Here is a 22495-nt window from a genome sequence, read left to right as displayed (position 1 = left end):
AATATGAGGCCGAGTATAGTTCATTAAGAACATTAGGATCCCGATCACTTTAGCATATTCAGTTTGGGAAACGCTACTTCTTTTATTCTTAAAGAGATGTATGCTAGGGTCATAAGGGTTTTGAAGAGGGACGACGTCAAAACTGTCAAATTTATTCAACACTTTCTCAACATAATGTACTTGACTCAAAGAAAATCCTTTTTCAGTTCTGGTAACTTTGACTCCTAAGATTACATCGACTTCTCCCAAATCCATCATCTCAAACTTAGTGGACGAAAAATCTTTGGTTTTGTTAATGGACTCAATGTTGTTACTGAAAATCAACATGTCATCAACATATAAACTTATGATGACACAATCAGCACCAAACATCCTTGAATACATGCATGCATCTAAATCATTCACAAAAAAACAAAACTAAGAATAGTTCTATGGAATTTCTCATACCACTATTTAGGAGCTTGATTAAGGCCATAAAACGACTTTTTAAGTATACATACTTTACCTTCCATGCTAGGTGCCTCGAAACCAAGAGGATGTTCCATGTAGATCTCCTTATCTAAGTCTCCATTCAGAAATGCAGTCTTTACATCCATTTGATGTACTTGAAACTTGTGAATGGAGGAGGCTAAAACAAATAATGCACGTATCATTGAGATTTTCGTTACGGGAGAGCAAGTATCGAAGAAGTCTATATCGAATTTTTGACTGAACCCTTTGACAACTAGCCTTTCCTTGTACCTTTCAATAGAACCATCTGGCCTCAGTTTCTTCGGGAAGACCCATTTGTTGCTGATAGTTCTAAATACCTTACGCAAGTCAACCAATTCCTAAGTATAATTAGACATTATCGATTCTAGTTCATCATTAATAGTGCATTTCCAGAAAATATCATTAATAGATCGTATATGTTACTCATATGTTTTAGGATTCTCATCTAACATAAATATTTGAGCTATAAGATCAGAAAGAGAGTCTAAATAATTTATCTAAAAAATAAAGGAAGTTATGAAATCTGGTCTAAAAGAGGTTTCAGTTATTTGTCTTTTACTTCTTCTAGGTTCAAATTCAATTTCTTGAGTAGACTACTAGGTACACTAGAAGAAGTTGATGGAATGTTTTCTATTTGTGTTTCTTCATTCAGTTTAGGTTTCTTTAACGAAAAAGAATCTTCGAAGAAAATAACATCTCTCGACTCATAAATAAAATAGTCTTATAGAAGCATGAATCTGTATGCGGCGCTGTTTGTAGCATACCATATGAACATTGCATCAACATTTTTATGTCCAATGGTAGACTTCTTAAAATCCGACAATCATAATTTAGCCAGACACCCCCACACTTTCAGGTATTATAGATTTAGAGCGTATCCTTTCCATAATTCGTATGGAGTATAATCTAATTTCTTATGAGGAACTCGGTTCAAGATATGATTTGCTGATAGAATGACATCCCCCACATGTTATCAGATAATCCAGAACTTATCAACAATTAGTTCATCATATCTTTTAAAGTTTTATTTTTTATTTCATATATATTGTTTTGTTGAGGGAAATAAGAGTTTGAAGTTTCATGAATTATGCCATTCTTCTCACACACCTCTTTCAGTGTTTCTAAAGTCAGCTAGATCAGTATGAACGAGTTCTAATAATTCAGTCTTTCTCTTCGAAACAGTCTTTAAGTGAGGTTTAACATGCTTGACTTCTATACAAATTTCACATTTTTTAAAGCTAATTATGTTTATTTTAGGAAGAATTGTAACACCCTAGACTAGTACGACACACAGTCGACTAATTTAAGGTGCTATACGGAACCACCGAAGTGGCTGACCAACTTTTTCTTACTTTATTTAAATATAAAAAAAATGTAAAATAAACTGAAGAATAAATAAAATCTTAACACTAAGGAGTTCCAAATTAAAATATTTACACTTTACAAAAAATATGCATACCACTCTACTGAAACTACGACTCAACTGGAAAATAAATTTTACAAATATACATGCCCTTTAAAAAATATTAAGACGTTCTCTAAATATGCACTAATCTGAACTGGATCTCGGTCTATCTACTGCTCCTCACTGTTGGATCTACTAACCTGCCTACGGAAACATCCGAAGGCTGAGTTAACTAGCTCAGTGACACACTAATAGCTAAAAATACTAACTGTATATCACTGAAAGACTAGCTATCAAGTCTATTGATCTGATCTGCTTAGTGAATATCCTTGCGATATTGACTCTCTACACTACTTTAGACATCATGGTGCATCTGAGGGATTACTGCATCTTGGAGCTCACACACCCTCTAGTCTACTGGGATATGCCCCCCCGAAATTCTACATCAGACACCATATCCCTAACTAACCCACCCTTTGTGAGTGTCAAGTCTTTGTTAGTTAACTTTAAAGGCCTTGCGCCCTACCTAAGGATATTCCAGATTACATCTATACTTTCGACTCCACTAGCTTTTCTAAATAAACTCGGGTGTCTTAATCATTTCCCGAGCATCAAACAAGGCTAGTCTTATTTGTCCCTAATTATTTGGTTTATACGTTTGATTTAAACATTAATATTGTTCAACTTGTTGTCTTATTTGAGAGTAATTATAAGCGTTTGGGAAGCCTCACTTACCTCTATACTTTTGCTTGACTTAAAGCCCATTTCTCAACCTTGGTATCGATACTGGCCTTACAATATCGATACCCTCGCTTTCCTCTACACTTACTCGTTCTTTAAAGCACAAAACATACCCTTGGTATCAATACAAACCTTATAGTATCGATACCCACTCTGCAGTATCGATTACTCTATCTAAGGTATCGATACCCTGCAACTATTTCATTCATTGCAACCCAACTTAAAACACCTTCTATAATGCTTATTCTAGTTTTTTACACATTTTTGATCCCCTTTATGGTCATACTATGGGTCTAGGGCCTGCCGGACAACATTTTAGGCTATTTATGACATTTTGGGTAGGGGTTTCGAAACCTCTGAGGGTGTTTCAAAACCTCTCTAGCAGAATGTTATTATGGACAAGGGGTTTCGAAACCTATACTACATAATTCAGTTTTTCACCCACGAAAACTCTTCAAAACACTATAAAAACTTTTCCAAAGTCCCCAAACTCCTATCTTGAGGTTTCCCATTAATTATTAAGTTTTATGTGATCATAAATGAGCATAATAAGGCTTTAAAGCATGTTAACAACATCAATTAAATAATCTACCATGTAAATCTAATAAACATGCTCATACTCAACTTTCTAGCTAAAATTCTTTCTAATGAGTATACAACTAGTATGAGAATGTTCTCTCTACCTTTGAACTTCCTTTAATTTCCTTAACTAATTCAAGGGAAGAAAATGGTTTACTAACTTATCTAAGGCTTAAAATAAGGTTTAGGATACTTTAAACAACTCAAATTTACAAGAAACAAGCTTAAATATATAAATCCCTTTTATTTTTTAAAACCTTATTTTTGAAAAACTCACCAAATCTTGAAATTAATGGCTCTAATAGAAGCTTAAGGGATGAAGATTGAGGTTTTTACCTTGGTTTCTTCAAACTAGGCTTGTGTCTCTAAAAACTTGCTCATTTTTTGCTTACTCTTGGAAAGAAAAGGAAGAAGAGAAGAGAAGAGGAAATGGGAAATAAATTTCATCTAAAATAAGGGGGTTTTAACTTTTAAAATCAACTATGGGTAAATTGATAACTTGCTCCCTCTCTTTTTAAACCAACTTAAATCTATCATTTAACTTAACTCTTGGGCCTACCTTAGGCCCAATGCTCTACAGAATTGGTCTAAATTGGCTTGGAAAATCTAATGGGCTTAACTAACGGGTTCGGGTTGACTAAAACTATTGATCAGTGATTCGGGGTATTACAAGAACATTCATGTTTATCAATTTCTTTAAAGAATAAATGTTAATGTGTTCTAATATAACATGCCACATATAAAAAAAATTCAAAAATATAAACAGAAGTGGTAGTTTTATTCTCATTAAGTTGAGTTTCTATGCCAATAAACCCCGGTTTTAAAAAAATTCCCTATATAATCATCGTTTCAAGAAAGTACAAGTTTATCTACCTTAAAAACTAACTTAATGCTTGCCTTATTTAGAAGTCTGCCACTTATTAAATTTCTACACAAGACATGTATATACAAAACATTATTTAAGGCTAAATTTTTACCGGAAGTCAGCTGGAGTTCCCATGTACACTCGTTCACCTCTGTTCTCATTCTCGAACTCGGTGAAAAAATCATTCCTTGCTCAAAAGTGTTTGGAAGCACCAGTATCAACCACCCACTCAAAACTATTCTTCAACAGGTTAACTTCAGAAACCACTGCAGCAATGATGTCATCATTGTTCTCCGCAACATACATCTGTGGCTTGTTATCATTCTAGCGGTTTGAGCGGTGTTGGCATTGATAGACTTTGTGACCGGCTAGACTACAAACATAGCACTTGAGCGTCTTTTTGTCAGCTTTTTCCTTTCCTGGTTTCTTGAAATTTATGCCTTTCGGAGGTTTCATCTTTTTGTTCAGATCCCTCGTTTGACGGTTTCTTGAACTTAGACCCTGAGGCACCACCAAATTCAACCAAGTTAGATTTAAAAGACATATGAATAAAGAAAATTGTAACATTATCCTTTAGAAAGTTGGCCTCCTCGATTTTCATGTAGCCCACCAGTTCTTCAAGTGAAATATCTCTCTTCTTATGCTTGAGAGAATTACGGTAGTCGAACCAGGACGTGGGCAGCTTTTCGACGAGGACAATGGCTTGGAGTACTTCACACAACTACATTCCTTCAGTAACGATGTCGGTCACTAGATTCCCGTAGTCATGGACTTGATCCATTATGGGCTTATCATCTGTCATTTGGAATTTAAGCCATTCTCTGACAACGTATTTTTTTATGCCCGCATCACCAACACCGTACTTCTTCTCCAGAGTGTCCCAGATCGCCTTGACACTTCTTTCTCTAAGGAATATGTCAAACAATTTGTTAGACATGTGGATGAGAAGATGTCCTCGTACTGTCTTGTTATCTTTCTCGTATTTCTCAGTAGTAGCAGCAGTTGCAGTAGCAGCGACTAAGGCGGTATTAGACTGAACCGTGTCGACATTGTCTCCGGTAACTGAGGTGGTCGGTGGAATGGCAGGTGGTGGCTTGAGCAAAACGTAATTCAAGTCAAGCTGCTCGAAGAATATCAGTATCCGCTCTAACCACCTCTGGTAATTATTTCCATCGAGTGTGTCGAGCTTGGAATGATCGAGAATCAGCTCACTCAAAGGTGATGTCATATTTACAATATATGAATTCGTTTCTAAATTGTTGGTAGTATTGACTGCAAAATCACACCGTTAACACTGACTGAAAAAAAATAAATAAATAAATAATTCGAATCAACCGAAATCGTGTCGTGGTAAAAACTACGACATTAGAAATGAATTCGCCCCAATGTGTGTAATCGCTCCAATAGGCGGATCGTCTCCCGAGGTTAGCACGGTCACTCCAAATTCTGTACACACGGAATCGAAGTGAACTGCTGGTGGTACTGCTCATTTGATCGCTGAAAGACTTAGAAGCTTTGAGAGAGTTGAGAGATGTTTGAGTGAATTGTGGGATGAGATGAGAAGCCAAATGAGATCTCTATTTATAGGATGCGTCTAGGGTAAAAACATCCGAGAAAAATCAGAATTAAAATTCTAATTTAATTCCAGAAATTTAAACTTTTGTAACTCCTGATATTAATTATATGAAATTGCAATGAACCTGGCCCTCATATTCATTATGTAAAATCCAACCCATTTGTAACTCCATAACTAAATTTCTATAACTCTTGTAACCGGCCCATTAACAGTTTGTTCCTTATCTTGAACAAGGCTGTGAAATAGTCTAGGTTCATCTAAACATTTCTCTGATTAATATTAAACCCAACCCTCTTAAATTATAGAATTCAAATAGATACAATCCTTTCTTTTGTTCTATGAAAATTCCTTACGAATTTTCTTTAAAATGATATAATCTACAGGAACATGTCAAAGACACGAGCCATGAGCCAAGCAGACCCAAGATGAACGGTGGTGGCAGCGGTGAGTGAGAAACCCCCTTCTCTATCACTCAATAAGGAAGTGGAGAATGAAAGCTTTAAATATCAAATCCCAACGTATTTATTCACTCAATGTGGAATTGATCATTACTAACACCCATTTGATGCAAGGCATTGATATCCTTTGATGTTGTGGCCTATGGGCTAATCAGGTAATGTACACCATTATGACCTGAAATCTAACTTATGTTGCAGAAACGGTCTTTAAGTCTTTCAGTATAAACAAAACCCCATTATGTTTACCCCATAAGGCTTGCGCACAGATATGTGATCCTACAACGGCTATAGAACTAGCACCAGACAAAGGCCCTTCCTTGCGGAATAAAAGAAAGTTCCATTACTGGGAATTGAACCGGGGTTTCCTAATGAAATCCAGATATCCTAACCATTGGACGACATTGAATTGTTGAGAAATTAGTTGAAGAAAATATATTAGACATGTATTGTTGATATAGTGTTGACTGAAAGCAATTATAAATGTATAAAATATGTCAAAGGAAAGTAAATAACATCATTCATTAAAACTTGGCGTAGTTTCCGAATAATCATTAAACCACAATTCTTTATATTAGGATTCAGGATTTAAACAACAACAACAACAAAACCCTTTTCTCATATGTAATGGGATAAGGGGGAGGTAGGGTAGTAGGCTGCCCCCAATGCCAGGATTGAGAGCAGCTTCCGTGGAAGACCTCCAGCAGTCAAAAAATTAAAAATAAAGATAAAATGCAATGCATGTATAAATAAATAAATAAATACATAGTTGAACAATCTTTATATGTAGTCTTCATATACACGTCTGTAATGGGAATTAATCCCTGTAAATGAATCCCTGCGTAAAAATCTATGCATATAGACAAAACCATAAGACCCGACTAAATTTAAAAAGAGGAAACCTGAAGAGAATGATACACAATAGTCAACGATAGAAAGCTACGAGAAGGAATAAAGTCAAATGGGTGAAAACCTAAACTAAGGCAACACTACTTCGCTACCCTAGTTCCAAGCCTTCATAAATTCTAATGACAGAAACGTATATAAAGTAGAAGTCATGGAAATTATTACAAAGACATTAAAAAGAAGACATAGATGTTACACCCTATGTCTGTAACCCACACTACTCGGCTACCCTGGTCTTAAATCTCCATATTTTCAAGAAAAAAAATCCAATTTATGTTAAGACATAAGAAAATCAAGATCAGAATTCGTAGAAAATGAAAACATATATTGTATATGCCGCTCATTTTAATGACATATCCAAAATAATGTACTTCATTAATGTCATCTTCTTCCTAAATTAGCTATAAAGTCCTTTGTATTTAAATCTTACAAATATTAGTCATGAATCTTTACAGCCATCAGCCAAGTAATTATATCAGTTTTGGAAAAAAAGATAGCTGCAGCAGTGGAGTTGAGGAATTACAGTGCAATTCTCCTCTGGCAAAAATGCTTATCTTCCTGCATTTTTATGTTTTTCCAAAGGAGATTTGCCTTACCATTGCTACATTTTCTCTTTGTAAATCTCATTTTCTCAAGTGTATAAGTGAAGACAGATAAATGCAAGGAATAGTGATAGGGAACATATTTTTCAGTATATTCTCAATGAACATGAATTTAATGACCGTTAATAATTGATTCCAGACTCTTAGAAAATCGATTTGGATATCTCTACATGTCAGGTTTCAAGCAGATTTGTAGCACAATATGTAGACTTTTGTTTTCCTTGTTAATTTGCTGCTGTGTGTTTGTATAGAATGAAGAACTTTTAAATGAATTTTATGATTACTGCATGATATTTTACCAATTTACTCAAAGTTTATTCTTTGTTCATGGTTTAACATAGAGTGCTTAAATCTTAGGGATATCTTGCTGAATTGAATAAAAATTGCAAGGGAGAGTAGCAATGGATGCTTTGGCATGTAAGATCCAAAAGGGTGTACTTTATGTTCTGCATGTGGTGAGGGTATCCCTTAAATGCTGTGTTTTTTGTTCTTTTTCAGGCTTATTAGCAGGCGTCTAATCTCAAAGGACAACTTGGCTTTACCTTTTGCTGTTTCTAATTTGTATGTTTATCATGTGATTATAGGATTGTAGACACTGTTATAATGCAGAGCTATAGAGTACTTCAGTTTCTTGATAGTTTTACGAAGTTGAGATTATTCATTTCTTACCAAAACAACAGATTAGGTATCCACATCTATTGCATCATTTATGAACATCATCAAAAATATATCCCAAAGTAGAAAAAGTTTATTATCAGATTTATACATGTAGTACATAACTTAGGTCATCTCCGGCCCTCATCTCTACTCTACAACATCTCTATCTCTACTCCAAAGATGAAACAGTAATTCATCTCCAACACTATCTCTACATTATCACCAACTCTACTTTATTCACAATATTTAACTATTGGTATGTTTATTTATCTAATTTCAATGTATTTTTATATATCTTGCAATTTAATCTGCTTGAATTTATTATATTATGTTTAATTTTTATTTTATTGTGTAGAAATTACAATAAAAAAAAATAAAAGATAAAATAAGAGAAAATAATGTAACAAAGAAAAGGAAAATAACAAAAGAAAGTAAAAAAATAACAAAAAAAATATTATGTAGCGCAGCTACAGTACAACTTCATATGTAGAGTATCACTGTAGCTTTTCTCTACTCTAGCGTTGAAAGTGGAGATGGGCTGGAATTGAAATTCATCTTCAAAGTGGAGATTTTCTCTACTCTAGCAATGCGCTCGAGATGGTCTTAAAGAGCTTTTAAAATATAGTATAGTTAAAAGTATAGTATCAATCAATAAAAATTAAAGTATTTAATTTTGATTTGTTATTTATATAACTATTGAAAACTAAGTTTGTTATTGACTTCAACCAAAAACATAGCTTAGTGTTTATTAGTGATACAAAACAAGAGTATTTGTTTTCAAAAATTGTTATGCTTATTTTAGAGTCATTATTTAGTTAAATGATTGTCGTATGGATTGGCGTTTGTAGTCCAACGGTTAGGATAATTGCCTTCCAAGCAATAGACCCGGGTTCGACTCCCGGCAAACGCATTCATTATTTTTTGCTTCTTTGATATATGAACTATCGCAATTTGATCTTCTGCAAAGCTATCAAAGAACAACTCTTAGGTAAGCCACACATAGATCTTACACAGAAGATCAAATTGCATTTACATAATGTTATAGTGAACTTCAACAGAATATTTCTACTTAATCCCTGATTGAACCCTATTTAAATTGTGCTCAAGAAATGAGCATTCCCAGCTGCTAATGGTCCATCTCATCTGCACTATCAGCTACTAAATCTAATGGTCCTTGTCATCGTAGAGATTAGAAGCACTGATGGTTTCGAGAAGAAGATGATCCAACTGGATGCTCCACCTCTCATGGTGGTCCTTAGGGCTGCAATTGGTTGTGCATAAAGCACTTACATGATCTTTCAGCTTTTTCATAATCTGCTCGTAGGGGGCTCAAGGGCATGATCATCAACCAACCAAAGGCCATGGTCTCGGAGGCGCCTGATCTTCTTCTCACAACCAATGATATAATTTTATGAATTATGACATGCATTCCCTTGGTTTGCTGCACCCATGTCTTGTTCTCGAAGTATAATCCTCCTGTTGGAAATGCTGCTTGATGAAGCAGGTAAGGATCCACCTGCAGAACATATTATCAATGTATGATTAGGGTAGCCTGTATGAACTAGATTGTGCGTCCACTGAGCGGTCTTACATCTCCATTTCTTGAAGAATTATATGGAGTACACCTAGCATTTTCATCATACCAAGAACCACGTGCAACCTTCTTGGTTCATGTTCATCCCTTCCTTTCTTGAACATGAGTTTGAACCTTGAAAAATCTTACTATCTATAAAAAGAAATTCATTTTCATCGAATAGTACCTGACGTTGAATATATGTACCTTCCCACTTGGTGCAAGGCATTGATATCCTTGATGTTGTGGCCTCTGGGCTGTAATCAAGGAATATACACCATTATGACCTGAAATCTAACTTATGTTGCAGAAACGGTCTTTAAGTGAGGAAAACACCAACATCCAAATCAATATTCATTTGGTTCAAACTACTCCATGTCTTTCAGTCTAAACAAAACCCCATTGTTCAGCAAGGCCTAGGCATGAATCCCAAAGGACAACTTGGATTATCTTTTGCTGCTTGTAATTTGTATGTTTATCATATGATTACAGGACTGTAGACACTGTTAAAATACAGAGCAATAGACTACTTCAGGCATTAAGAAATGACCCGTGAATGACTGAAATATGCTTCAACCAGAATGACATTGCCATAGATATATACAAACATTGACTGACAATGTTTCCTCAATGCCAATGGCTTCATTGATTGCCTGATTCTGACTCATTTCCCTCGTCCCTTCCCATGCAAATAATCCACTTTTTATCCATCGTTTCATATTATGTCATGCCTCGTCATTTTGGCATTTCTTGTTAGCCCTTTACCGGCTCTGTTTCTTAAGATTATCATTTTGTCACTAGCCAATCACTTTTGGGATGTCACATGATAGCTTAAAACCATTCAAACTGAAAAACCCAAATCTGTAATCAAAGAATAAGCTTAATTCCATTTTCATATAAGACAAGCACATGGTAACTAGCTATTTATGGATCCCAAGACATACCCTTTTCCCATCCTACAAAAGCTAGGACATACCTCCAAAGAAATCATCACATAGTGAAGAGAGAGGCAGAGATGGCGAATAAGCTTCAAAGAAGAACATCATCTCGCAGAAAGCTTCAACTTATGCGAACTCTCAACAATTCCAAATCTGCAACTACAAAAGCTAAGCTTGGTTTTGATTCAAAAAAGCTTTTTCTGGTTCATGATGTTAACCCTACTCTTTTTTATTTTGAAGGTTAAACGGAGTTCAATCATGTTAAATGTTCTTCTCCATTTTCACAAGGTTAAAGTGAAGTTGGAAGAAATAGAAAGAGAGTACCAAAGCCTTGTGGCCATTAGAAACGAATACTTCACACTATTGAATCATATGCAAACCCCAAAGGTAACCCATGTTTCCCTATTATATATTATATTATTTGTTTTTGGATTTATGTATACATTGATGGTGTTTTAGGAAGAAGTGAAGGTGGAGAAGAATGGAGAACGGTTTGTAGTAAAAGTGAGATGCAAGAAAGGAGGGGATAAGTTGGTGTCAGTCGTGGAGGCGTTGGAACAGCTGGGCCTCAATGTTGTTCAAGCAAGTGTTTGTTGCAACCATTTGTTTGGCATGGAAGCCATTGTTGTGGATCATCACCAACAAACTACAGGTATCAAACATATTACTCAAGCTGTTCAAAAGGCCATCCTAAAACAAGGAGAGGGGATGCTTGTTGGAAATGTTTATGTTTAGCTAGAAAATGACAAGATAAGAATCATTAATGAGATATTCTTTTCAATTAAGAAAATAATAAAAAAAATTCCATTGCCGGGAATTGAACCCGGGTCTCCTGGGTGAAAGCCAGATATCCTAACCACTGGACGACAATGGATTGTCCATATTTCATTCACTACAAGTATATATAACGTGTATTATTGATATAGTGTTTATTATAACATGTATTGACTAAATCAATGGAAAGTATACAGCATCATTCATTAAAACTCGTAGTAGTTTCCGAATAGTCATCAAACCAAAACTTATCTTACTCTGAGTTTCTTTCTAGCTATTCAAGTTCATGGATAGTTTGGTTCAATTTCCTCTTCGAATGTGTAGTATGAGAGATAGACACTAGAACTATAATCATGTACGGATTCGAATGGTAGAACTTCTCAACCATTATGTTTATACCAATGGAAACTACTCACTGTTCTAAAGGTAAAAATACCACTCTCAAATATTATAAAAAGATAATTATTTGTAGATAAAACCTTGTAAATATCACAATTTAATTCAAGTTTTTTATATGTCAAACTAATAGTTTTCAAATGAAGCCTGTGCATGGAAATTAGAAAATGAGATAAGATGGGAAATCATGTCCATCGTTTTCAAAGAATGTAATATAGATTATTCCACGTTTGATTTTTCAAAGAATGTAATATGTTGTATGATGATATTAGAATTTAACTTTATAGATTTTATGACTACTTTTTGGATTAGGACAGAAATTTTTAAGTTTAAAAAAATACAGAAATTAAAATTGACTAAAATTAAAGTATAAGGATAAAACTTACAATTTATTTATAGTACAGGGACCAAAAACTAAATTGACATTTTCTTTTACACAAATCAAAAGCAAAAAAGCACATGCCAAAAGTAGACTTTTTCATGGTCAATAAATGTTTTCCAAATCTAGATTCCAAGTCACCGGTTTTATAATATTTCTTATATAAAGGTAGGGAAACGATTATCTTTCATCACTTACTCATTATGCAATCAAATTATATTAAATTAATTTATGATTAAAGTTGATACTAATAAAAGATACACGTAAGATTTTATGTTAGAGAAATGAATTTATAAATTTTAAGAAACAAAAATAAATAATCAATAGAAAATATGATCCATCCTTGATAGTAACACAAGTAGTAAATTGTTTTTTAATATAAAAAAATGCCAGCAACTTGATTGGTAGGTTTTTGAGATTCTACTTTGAAATATCGAAGTTTTGGGAATCAAGTAAGAGAATGACATTCCATCTACCAATTATACGTACATTATACCAAAAGAATACATAATAGTTCTCTCATAATCATGCATTTGATTAAAGCGTAGTTAGAATTTTGATGTCCTTTTCTTTCACCACCTTATTCATTCAAATACTATAAAATGAACCCATTTTCTATCTCATATTCTGAATTATCTCTCTGCTGAATATACATAATTCTGCAAAAAAAAAAAAAAATGAAGATGGATAGAAGTAATAATATATTAGGAACCATGTTAGATCAGGGGCGCTTGCAATTTTAACCATGTTAATGTTTGAAGAATTATCAGTCAAAGTTGAAGCACAAGCAGGAAAGCTTGCCAGTGATGAAGGTAATCGCTAATTTACTTGGTCTCTTTGGAACTATTCTTTTTGTAAATGTTCTGAGCTTTGGCTTAGCATTGAACACTTTAGCTTGTTGTTTAGATGATTAGTGGAGCTGAACTGTGCTTTATATCTGCAGTGGATGCTCTTCATGAAATCTACAGAGAATTAGGGAAGAAAGACTGGGATTTCAATGTAGACCCTTGCAGTAATCACTCAAGCTGGAGAAATCCAGATATAGATCCGAGAAGATTGTACAACGACAATACTCTCCTCTGTAATTCTCCTTCCCCGGCGATGTCTGTCATGTTGTTAGCTTGTATGTTCTCTATAAACAAGGCACTCAGGCCTAGAGTTCCAAACAATTACAAGTTATAATATCTGGTTTTTTGTGCTTGAATGTTGCAGATATCTTAGGGGACAAGATATGTCTGGTGTACTTCCACCATCGTTGGGGAAGCTACCGCACATTAAGGTCATGTAAGAAGAGCCTGCAATTCTGAGTTTTAGTTAACAAAGGATATGAAAAGATTACTCCAACTGATAGGCCTTGTGCTTTCTTTTATAGTGATTTTACCCGGAACTTTCAAGTATGTGTATCCCTTCTTTTAACTTCTCAAATATTGGAAAGTAATTGTTTTGTTGTTCTATCAGAAACGTGTTCAAAAGCTCTACTGGTGGTAAGAATTTGTAAGTTCCTATATATCCAAATATTAAGAGAAATATGCAGGTTCTTTTGTTATAAACTCACCAAATTTCTAAAAGATGTCCAAGCTACTTTGCATAAATTGATTTTTTTTCGTTGTTCGACCATGATACAGACAACTCAGTGAATGCCTGCAGAGTTATCCATGTTCAAAAGGTACTTACATTTTGTATTTTCATTCATGATTTGATATTCTAATAAACTCTACTATTCTTCGTTTCTATGTAGATCATTATTCTTTGTACATAAATTGTGGGGGGAGAAAACTACTGTAGGAAACATTGTTTATGAAGTTGATCTCGACCAAGGAGGTGAAGCAAAATATATTCCTACGGGATCGAATTGGGAAGTTAGTAGCACAGGACATTTCTGGGATACGAGAATTAGCTCAACTGACCATATAGCACATAATGTGTCTGTGCTCAGGATGAATGAACCTGCCCCATATGCTGTTGCGATAGTTTTATCGAATTAGTTGGTTGCAGGGGACACGCATGTTGAAGGATTTTAACATTGAAAGTACAATAAAAGGGGTTGATAAGGCATACATTCATGAATTTAAATATGTTACTGTAAGGGATAAGACCTTGGAGATTCGCTTTCATTGGGTCGGGAAAGGGACAACAACTGCACCAAAGAGGGGAACATATGGCCCTCTGATATCAGCTATCTCAGTGAAACATGGTAAGTTACTGACTCTTGATGGAGGCCTTTATTATCTTCATATCATAAGATATCTCTCTAAGCTTGATATTTGTCAATATGTGCATACAAATAAAGTAGATGCATGCCAACATTTTTGAGTAAGAATGACTAGTGATTTCAGAAATTTAATCTTCAAGCAAGTCTAAAGATAGATTCATAATACATATTGCTTGGACCATAATTTTGAGCTTTTGGTTCACAATGTGACAACTTATTTTATGAATTTGAAGTGTTGGCTTGGTTTAGCATGTGAACATCATATAGAATTTAACAATTTTGTTGATCTTTTGTAGAGTTTAAACCTCCAAATGACGGACAAAAGAAGATATTCATCGTGGTCAGAGTTTTAGTTTCGCTTTTGATCCTGGTTCTCATGATCTTGGGTGTTCTTTGGTGGAAAGGCTGGTTGTGGGCCAGAATATCAAGGGAAGAAGGTACATTTTATCAACTTTCTTTTAGATATCATAATTTGATACAACTCAGTGTATTGACTACTAGCCTTGTACCTTGAACAGAACTAAAAGGATTAAATCTGAAAACCAGAGTATTCACCTTACGACAAATTAAAGTGGCCACAAACAACTTTGATGCAGCAAACAAGATTTGGGAAGGTGGTTTTGGATCTGTGTATAAGGTGACATACAGCTCTACTACAACTTTAAGTTTCAATGCTTTTCCCTTACTTTTCTAGTTTATCCAAGAAATGTACAGATAGGACTTACATGATACGATTCAAATATGAAAACTTCAGTTTCTTCTTCATTGCAGGGAATACTATTGGATGGTACCATAATTGCAGTTAAGCAACTGTCTTCAAGATCAAAGCAAGGCAACCATGAATTTGTGAATGAAATATGAATGATTTCAGGTTTGCAACACCCAAATATTGTTAGACTATATAGATGTTGTGATGAAGGAAATCAATTATTGCTGGTGTATGAATACATGGAAAACAATAGTCTTGCACATGTTTTGTTTGGTAAGCTTGAAAATGTTGTATTTTTACAGTATGACCCGTTCTTATCGCGAAAAGAAATGAACCGATTACTTGTCTTGTAATTTATGTCAACAGCAGGTACAAAGGAAGTCCAACTGAGACTGGATTGGACAAAAAGACTGAGGACTTGTATTGGTATTGCAAAAGGTTTGACCTTCCTGCATGAGGATTTTGTTGGTGAATAAACTTAATTTGCCATTAAATTCGTAACTGCACAGTTGACAGATTTAAGGCTGTTTTTAAATGACAATTTGAAGGGGCAAACGTTAACCATTATGGGTGTATAACCTATCGAATTAAAGCTATTGAAGTCTATTTTCAGGTGCAATAAATTTCAAGTCGATTGGATTTCTCTAGAGAAAATTATACCAGTTTTAGTAGTGAAGGGTCAGAATTTACTATGCTATTTTCTGGTTTTGAGTTGTTTTAATTATGTGTTTAAATACAAATTTTAAGAGTCATGTCTAAGGCTATAAATAGATTTGTATTCTCATGTAAGAAGGTAAGAGAGAAAATACAAAAAGATAGTTTGAATAATACAAGTGTTGTTGTGAGAATCGTGTCTCTTTTCCCTCCACCAAAATATATATTAAATACTTACAAATTGGTATCAGAGCCAATGTCAAATTACGGGAACATGTCGGGTATGCCACTACCAAGACTAACGAAAGCCAACTACAACAACTGGAGCATTCAAATGCGAGCACTGCTTGAGGCCCAAGATGCATGAGAAGTAGTCGAGAACGATTTCACCGAACAAGAGAATACCGAAGATATGACAGTAAATGAAATCAAGACACTGAAAAATACACGAATGAAGGAAAACACAATGCTATGCATGCTGTTTCAAGCGGTTGACGAGTCAAATTTTGAAAAGATAGCGAGCGCGACAACTAGCAAGGAAGCATGGGATACGTTGCAAAAAGTATTCAAGGGGGCTGACCGAGTAAAACAAGTAAGACTCCAAACTCTACACGGTGAGTTGAAGGGTATGAAGATGAAGGAGTCAGAAGGTGTATCCGACTACATCACGCATGTGCAAACTGTGGTAAATCAGTTCAAGTACAATGGTGAAACTCTAAAGGAATCGAGGGTTGTGGAGAAAATTTTGCAGTCACTAACTGATGATTTCGAGAATATTGTATGTGCTATTGAAAAGTCGAAGGATATAGAGGAGCTAACTATAGAAGATCTCGCTGGGTCACTAGAGACACATGAGCAACGCAAGAGGAAAAAGAAGAATGAGTCACTTGAGGAAGCACTGCAAGCCAAGGTATCTATCAAAGACGAAAAGGTACTCTATACTCAAAACTTTCGAGGTAGAGGGCGCGGTCGTGGAGGTCGCAGCAATGGTCACGGTGGTGGAGGCCGCGGTCGAGGTGGATACTATAAGGAGAAGGGGCAGTCAAACCAACAAAATTGACGAGGTAGAGGACGTGGTCGTAGGAGAGGCGGCCGGTCAAATCATTCAAATGTTGAGTGCTACAACTGCGGTAAGCATGGGCACTATGAAAAAGAGTGCAAATCAAATCTCGAGTGTTATAATTGCGGCAAGCATGGGCATTATGCAAAGGAGTGCTATTCTGAGGAAAAGATAGAAGAAAACGTGAATCTAGTCGCGAAAGAGGAGATAAGAGAATATGGTGTTCTCATGATGGCCTACGAAAATATCGTTCCTAACAGTGACACGGTGTGGTATCTTGATACTGACACTAGTAATCATATGTGCGGGCACAAACACCTCTTTGTGGAGATGCAAGAGATAAAGAAGGGCACGTGTCATTTGGAGATGCATCGAAGGTTCAAGTAAAGGGCAGAGGTAAAATATGTTTTTCTCAAAAAGATGGTAAAGAAGGATCGATTGAGGATATTTATTATGTGCCCGATTTGAAGAGTAATATCCTTAGCATGGGGCAATTATTGGAGAATGGATATTCAGTTTTCATGAAAGACCGAATGTTGCACTTGAAGGACAAAAAAAGTCAGTTGCTTGCACGTGTGGAGATGGCCAAGAATCGAATGTTCAAACTTAACTTGAGAAAGGTGCGAGAAAGATGTTTGCAAGTCAACATGGAGGATAAGGCCTTGTTGTGTCACTTACGATTCGGACACTTGCATTACGGTGGCCTAAAAGAGTTAGCAAGGAAGGATATGGTACACGGGCTACCTGATATGGATTACATTAAGAAATTTTGTGAGGGATGTGTACTCGGCAAACAAGCGAGGAATATTTTTTAAAAAAGGGCAGAATATCGTGCAAGGAGGTCTCTCGAGTTGATACACACCGACATATGCGGTTCTATCACACCAAAGTCATCAGTGAGAAAATGTATTTTATCACTTTTATTGATGATTGCACAAGGAAAACTTGGGTTTATTTTTTTGAAGGAAAAATCTGAGGTATTCGAGGTGTTCAAGAAATTCAAGGTGTTAGTAGAGAAGACAACCAAGCATTATATCAAGGCTTTACGGTCAGATAGAGGCAGAGAGTACATGTCAACTGCCTTTACGAAATATTGTGAGGAATAAGGAATCAAGAGGTTTTTAACCGCACCCTACTCACCTCAACAAAACGGTGTGGCCGAGAGGAAAAATCAGACTATTCTTGACATAGTTCGATCGTTATTGAAGAGCAAAGACATGCCTAAAGAATTTTGGGCAGAAGTTGTTCAATGCGCCGTGTATGTTCAAAATCAGTGCCCACATGCGAAATTGGTGAACCAAACACCACAAGAAGCTTGGAGTGGATGAAAACCGACCGTATCGCATTTCAAAGTATTCGGTAGTGTGGCCTATGCGCATGTACCGGATCAAAGAAGAACCAAGCTCGATGACAAAAAGAAAAGATATAACTTTATCGGCTATGATGAAAAGACAAAAGGTTTCAAGTTGTTTGATCCAATAGAGAAGAAAGTAGCAGTCAACCGAGATGTGCATGTAAACGAGTCAAGTTCGTGGGATTGGGAAAAATCAACGGAAGTGATATTCGAGAAAGGAGAAGCATCTACTGGTGCAATCATTACACCAACAAACACACCGGCAAATTCACCAACAATCGATGATGAAGATAAGCCAAGACAACCAAGGATGCGAAGCATGCAAGATTTGTTCGACTCAACAAGTTTGGTACATTTAATTTGTCTTTTGGCGGATGCTAAAATAATTACATTTGAAGTAGCGGTACAGAATGATAAGTGGCAAGCAGCCATGGATGAAGAAACAAAAGTAATTGAGTGAAACCAAACTTGGGAGCTTGTTGAATTACCAAAAGGAAGTCAGCCCATAGGAGTAAAATGGATATACAAAAAGAAGATGAATGCTCAAGGTGAGATAGAGCGGTACAAGGCAAGGCTAGTTGCAAAGGGGTATCGACAAAAGGCGGGGATAGACTATGATAAAGTGTTTGCCCCAGTTACAAGAATGGAGATGATTCACCTTCTCATTTCTCAAGCAACTCAATTCAAATGGAAATTTTTCCAAATGGATGTCAAGTCAGCATTTTTGAATGGTGTGCTAGAAGAAGAGGTGTATGTAGAGAAACCACCTGGGTACATGAAAATTTTGGAAGAAAAGAAGGTGTTGAAATTAAAGAATGAACTTTATGGACTGAAGTAAGCACCTCGAGCTTGGAATACCGGCATCGACACTTTCTTCAAGAAGAACGAGTTTACTCAATGCCCATACGAGCATGCATTGTATGTGAAGAAAGAAAAAGGTAACTTGTTGTTTGTAGCTCTTTATGTTGATGATCTTATATTCATGGGGAATAACGAGGAGATGATAAAAGATTTTAAAGAGGCTATGACTCGGGAGATCGAAATGACAGACTTGGGTTTGATGAAGTACTTTCTTGGCCTGGAGGTTAGACAAGAAAATACTGGGTTTTTTGTGTCACAAGAAAAATATGCAAAAGAAATTCTAAAAAGAAACAAAATGGAGGATTGCAATCCGGTATTGACACCAATGGAACCCGGGGTAAAACTTTCTAAGTTTGATGGTGGAGAACGAGTAGATGCGACCAAGTATCGAAGTCTAGTTGGGAGTCTTCGTTATCTCACATGCACAAGGCCGAACATTTCTTATAGCGTTGGTGTTGTAAGTAAATTCATGGAGGAGCCGGTCTACACGCATTTGAAAGTAGTAAAGAGAATTTTACGGTATATTTGGGGAACTGAATCCCTTGGGTTATTCTACACAAAAGCTAAAGTTTCATGCTAGTGGGATATTCCGATAGCGATTGGTGCGGTGATGTGGATGATCAAAAGAGTACATCGGGATATGTGTTCTTTTTGGGGGACATGGCATTCACTTGGCTATCAAAGAAACAACCAGTCGTAACACTCTCTACATGCGAAGCAGAGTATGTGGCAGCAGGAAGTTGTGTGTGTCATGTGATTTGGTTGAGAAGATTGCTGAAGCAGCTAAATTTTGCTCAAGAGAATGCCACACAAATTTACTTGGACAGTAGATCAGCGATTGAATTGGCAAAGAATCCTGTCCATCATGAAAGAAGTAAGCATATTGACCTGAAGTTCCATTTCATCCAAGAGCACGTGAAGGAAAAGGAGATAGAACTGGTGCATGTGAAAAGTGAAGGCCAAGCAGCTGACATCTTTACAAAGCCACTATCCACAAGAATTTTTGAGAAAATGAGAAATCTACTTGGCATGAAGGACAGAGGAGAATTAAGTTTAAGGAGGGGTGTTGGTGAATAAACTTAATTTGCCATTAAATTCGTAACTGCACATTGGACAAATTTAAGTATGTTTTTAAATGACAATTTGAAGGGGCAAATGTTAACCATTATGGGTGTATAACCTATCAAATTAAATCTATTGAAATCTATTTTCAGGTGCAACAAATTTCAAGTTGATTGTATTTCTCTAGAGAAAGTTATAGCAGTTTTAGTAGTGAAGGGTCAGAATTTACTGTGTTGTTTTCTGGTTTTGAGTTGTTTTGATTCTGTTTTTAAATACGAATTTTAAGAGTCATGTCTAACGCTATAAATAGATTTGTCTCATGTAAGAAGGTAAGAGAGAAAATACAAAAAGATAGTTTGAATAATACAAGAGTTGTTGTGTGAATTGTGTCTCTTTTCCCTCCACCGAAATATATATCAAATACTTACAGATTCTCCTCTGAGGATTGTTCACAGAGACATCAAAGCTACGAATGTGTTACTTGATAGGGATATCAATCCTAAGATCTCTGACTTTGGTCTAGCCAAGCTTGATGGAGAAGAAAACACCCACATCAGCACCAGAGTTGCTGGAACCAAGTGAGCTCTCTTCTGTTTCCACTTCACTAATTGCTACAATACTGCAGTACCATCTGAAGAGTACTATAGTTAAAGAATGACCTTATTTATGCAGAGGATACATGTCCCCGGAATATGCATTATTGGGCTATTTTACCTATAAGGCAGATGTTTACAGCTTTGGAGTGGATTCATTGGAAATTGTTGCTGGGAAGAACAACATGAAATACCGACCAAATGAAAATTTTGTATGCCTTTTGGATTGGGTGAGAACAATCACCATTGATTTCCTTGCACTTGTAGTTGAGTTTCACTTTGAGCTGCAATAGTCTAATTGCATCCATTTAAGTATCAAAAAGGAAATCAATTTCCATCATTAAAACGAAATGGCCTCCTTTAATATGTTGTATTTCAGGCCCTTGTTCTGCAACAAAAAGGAAACCTTTTGGAGCTAGTGGATCCAAAACTGATTACAAAGTTTGACAAAGAAGAAGCCATGAGGATCATAAAGGTAGCTCTGTTACGCACTAATCCATCACCAGCACTTCGGCCTACAATGTCCGGAGTGGTGAGCATGCTCGAAGGACGTACTGAGGTTCATGAAATAATCCAAGAATCAAGCTCTTATGGTGATGGCATGAGATTTAAGTCATTAACAGGGTTCGATCAGGTAATCCTCCAGACAAGTGAAACTCAGTCCTTTCTTCAATCGTCAGATTCTATATATAGGATCATCTTCTACATCTGCCCACGATTTATGAAAGAAACTTCATTGAAGGTCGCATGAGAGAGATGCCAATAAATAAATAAATTTGTAGTTTAAGATTATACATTGCTAACTCTAGAAGGATTAAGTTTTTTATTTTTATTTTAAGATTTACACTCAATTCTCATGTAGTTTAATTAATTCATATAATAACTTCTAATATAATATATATATATATATATTCCACCCTTTTTTATTTTCAAATTTTCGATCTCATTTGAATAAACAATAAGTACTATAGTGATAGAAATTATTTATTTAATCTTTTTTAATCATGGAAATTATTCATTTAATTATATATATATAATTAATTAAAAATTTATGGTCGAGGCACGTAATTATATAATACAATACAGCCAGATTAAATGAATTTATATCACATGAAAAATTAGATCATTTTCATGACTATGAATACATTATCCTCTAGAATATTTATTTGTGGGGAATCTCAATTATATAATTATCAAGTAGTAGGATTATTTTGTTTTGCTTAATTAAATAACTTAATCAGCAGCGGTTTTAATGAGGAGCTTACTTAATCTTATCTGCTAATTATTCTTATTAATTGGGGAGAAAATCAAAATCAAAGAAAATGAGAAGAAGACAAGGATGAGAGTTGGTTTAGGACTAGAATGTCAAGAATATTGGAGAAAAGGCCATAGTTGATGAAATCACCATTAATAATATTTTCTTTTTATTTTCATTGACTAATACTATCTCTACAATCATAACTTGACCCTCCATTATAAACCGGACATTTAATTGTTCTATTTGTTCACCATAACATATTTTTAACATAATTGCATAAGAGATATCTAAACTATGACTTTCATTTTAAATAATTCCTTTAATTTTAAAATATTTTATGTCGGTCCCGAAATTATGAGTCCCATTTAAAATCGGTTCCTAAACTTTAATAAAA

At 35.4% G+C, this 22495-nt stretch overlaps 2 non-coding genes and 1 pseudogene across 2 annotated transcripts; 2 read left to right on the top strand and 1 right to left on the bottom strand.

Moving 5' to 3' along the window:
• Window positions 1–4848: 4848 nt before the first annotated feature.
• Window positions 4849–21594, top strand: LOC120175881 (annotated as a pseudogene).
• On the top strand, window positions 9117–9188 carry TRNAG-UCC. The gene has a single exon. It is a non-coding gene; the product is annotated as a tRNA-Gly (tRNA).
• TRNAE-UUC lies at window positions 11592–11663 on the bottom strand. The gene has a single exon. It is a non-coding gene; the product is annotated as a tRNA-Glu (tRNA).
• Window positions 21595–22495: the final 901 nt, after the last annotated feature.

The sequence above is a fragment of the Hibiscus syriacus genome, unplaced genomic scaffold, assembly GCF_006381635.1.
Source record: "Hibiscus syriacus cultivar Baekdansim isolate YM2019G1 unplaced genomic scaffold, ASM638163v2 tig00112217_pilon, whole genome shotgun sequence".
Lineage (NCBI taxonomy): Eukaryota > Viridiplantae > Streptophyta > Magnoliopsida > Malvales > Malvaceae > Hibiscus > Hibiscus syriacus.
The sequence above is the reverse complement of the archived record's forward strand: the minus strand, read 5'-3'. Positions and strand labels throughout refer to the sequence as shown.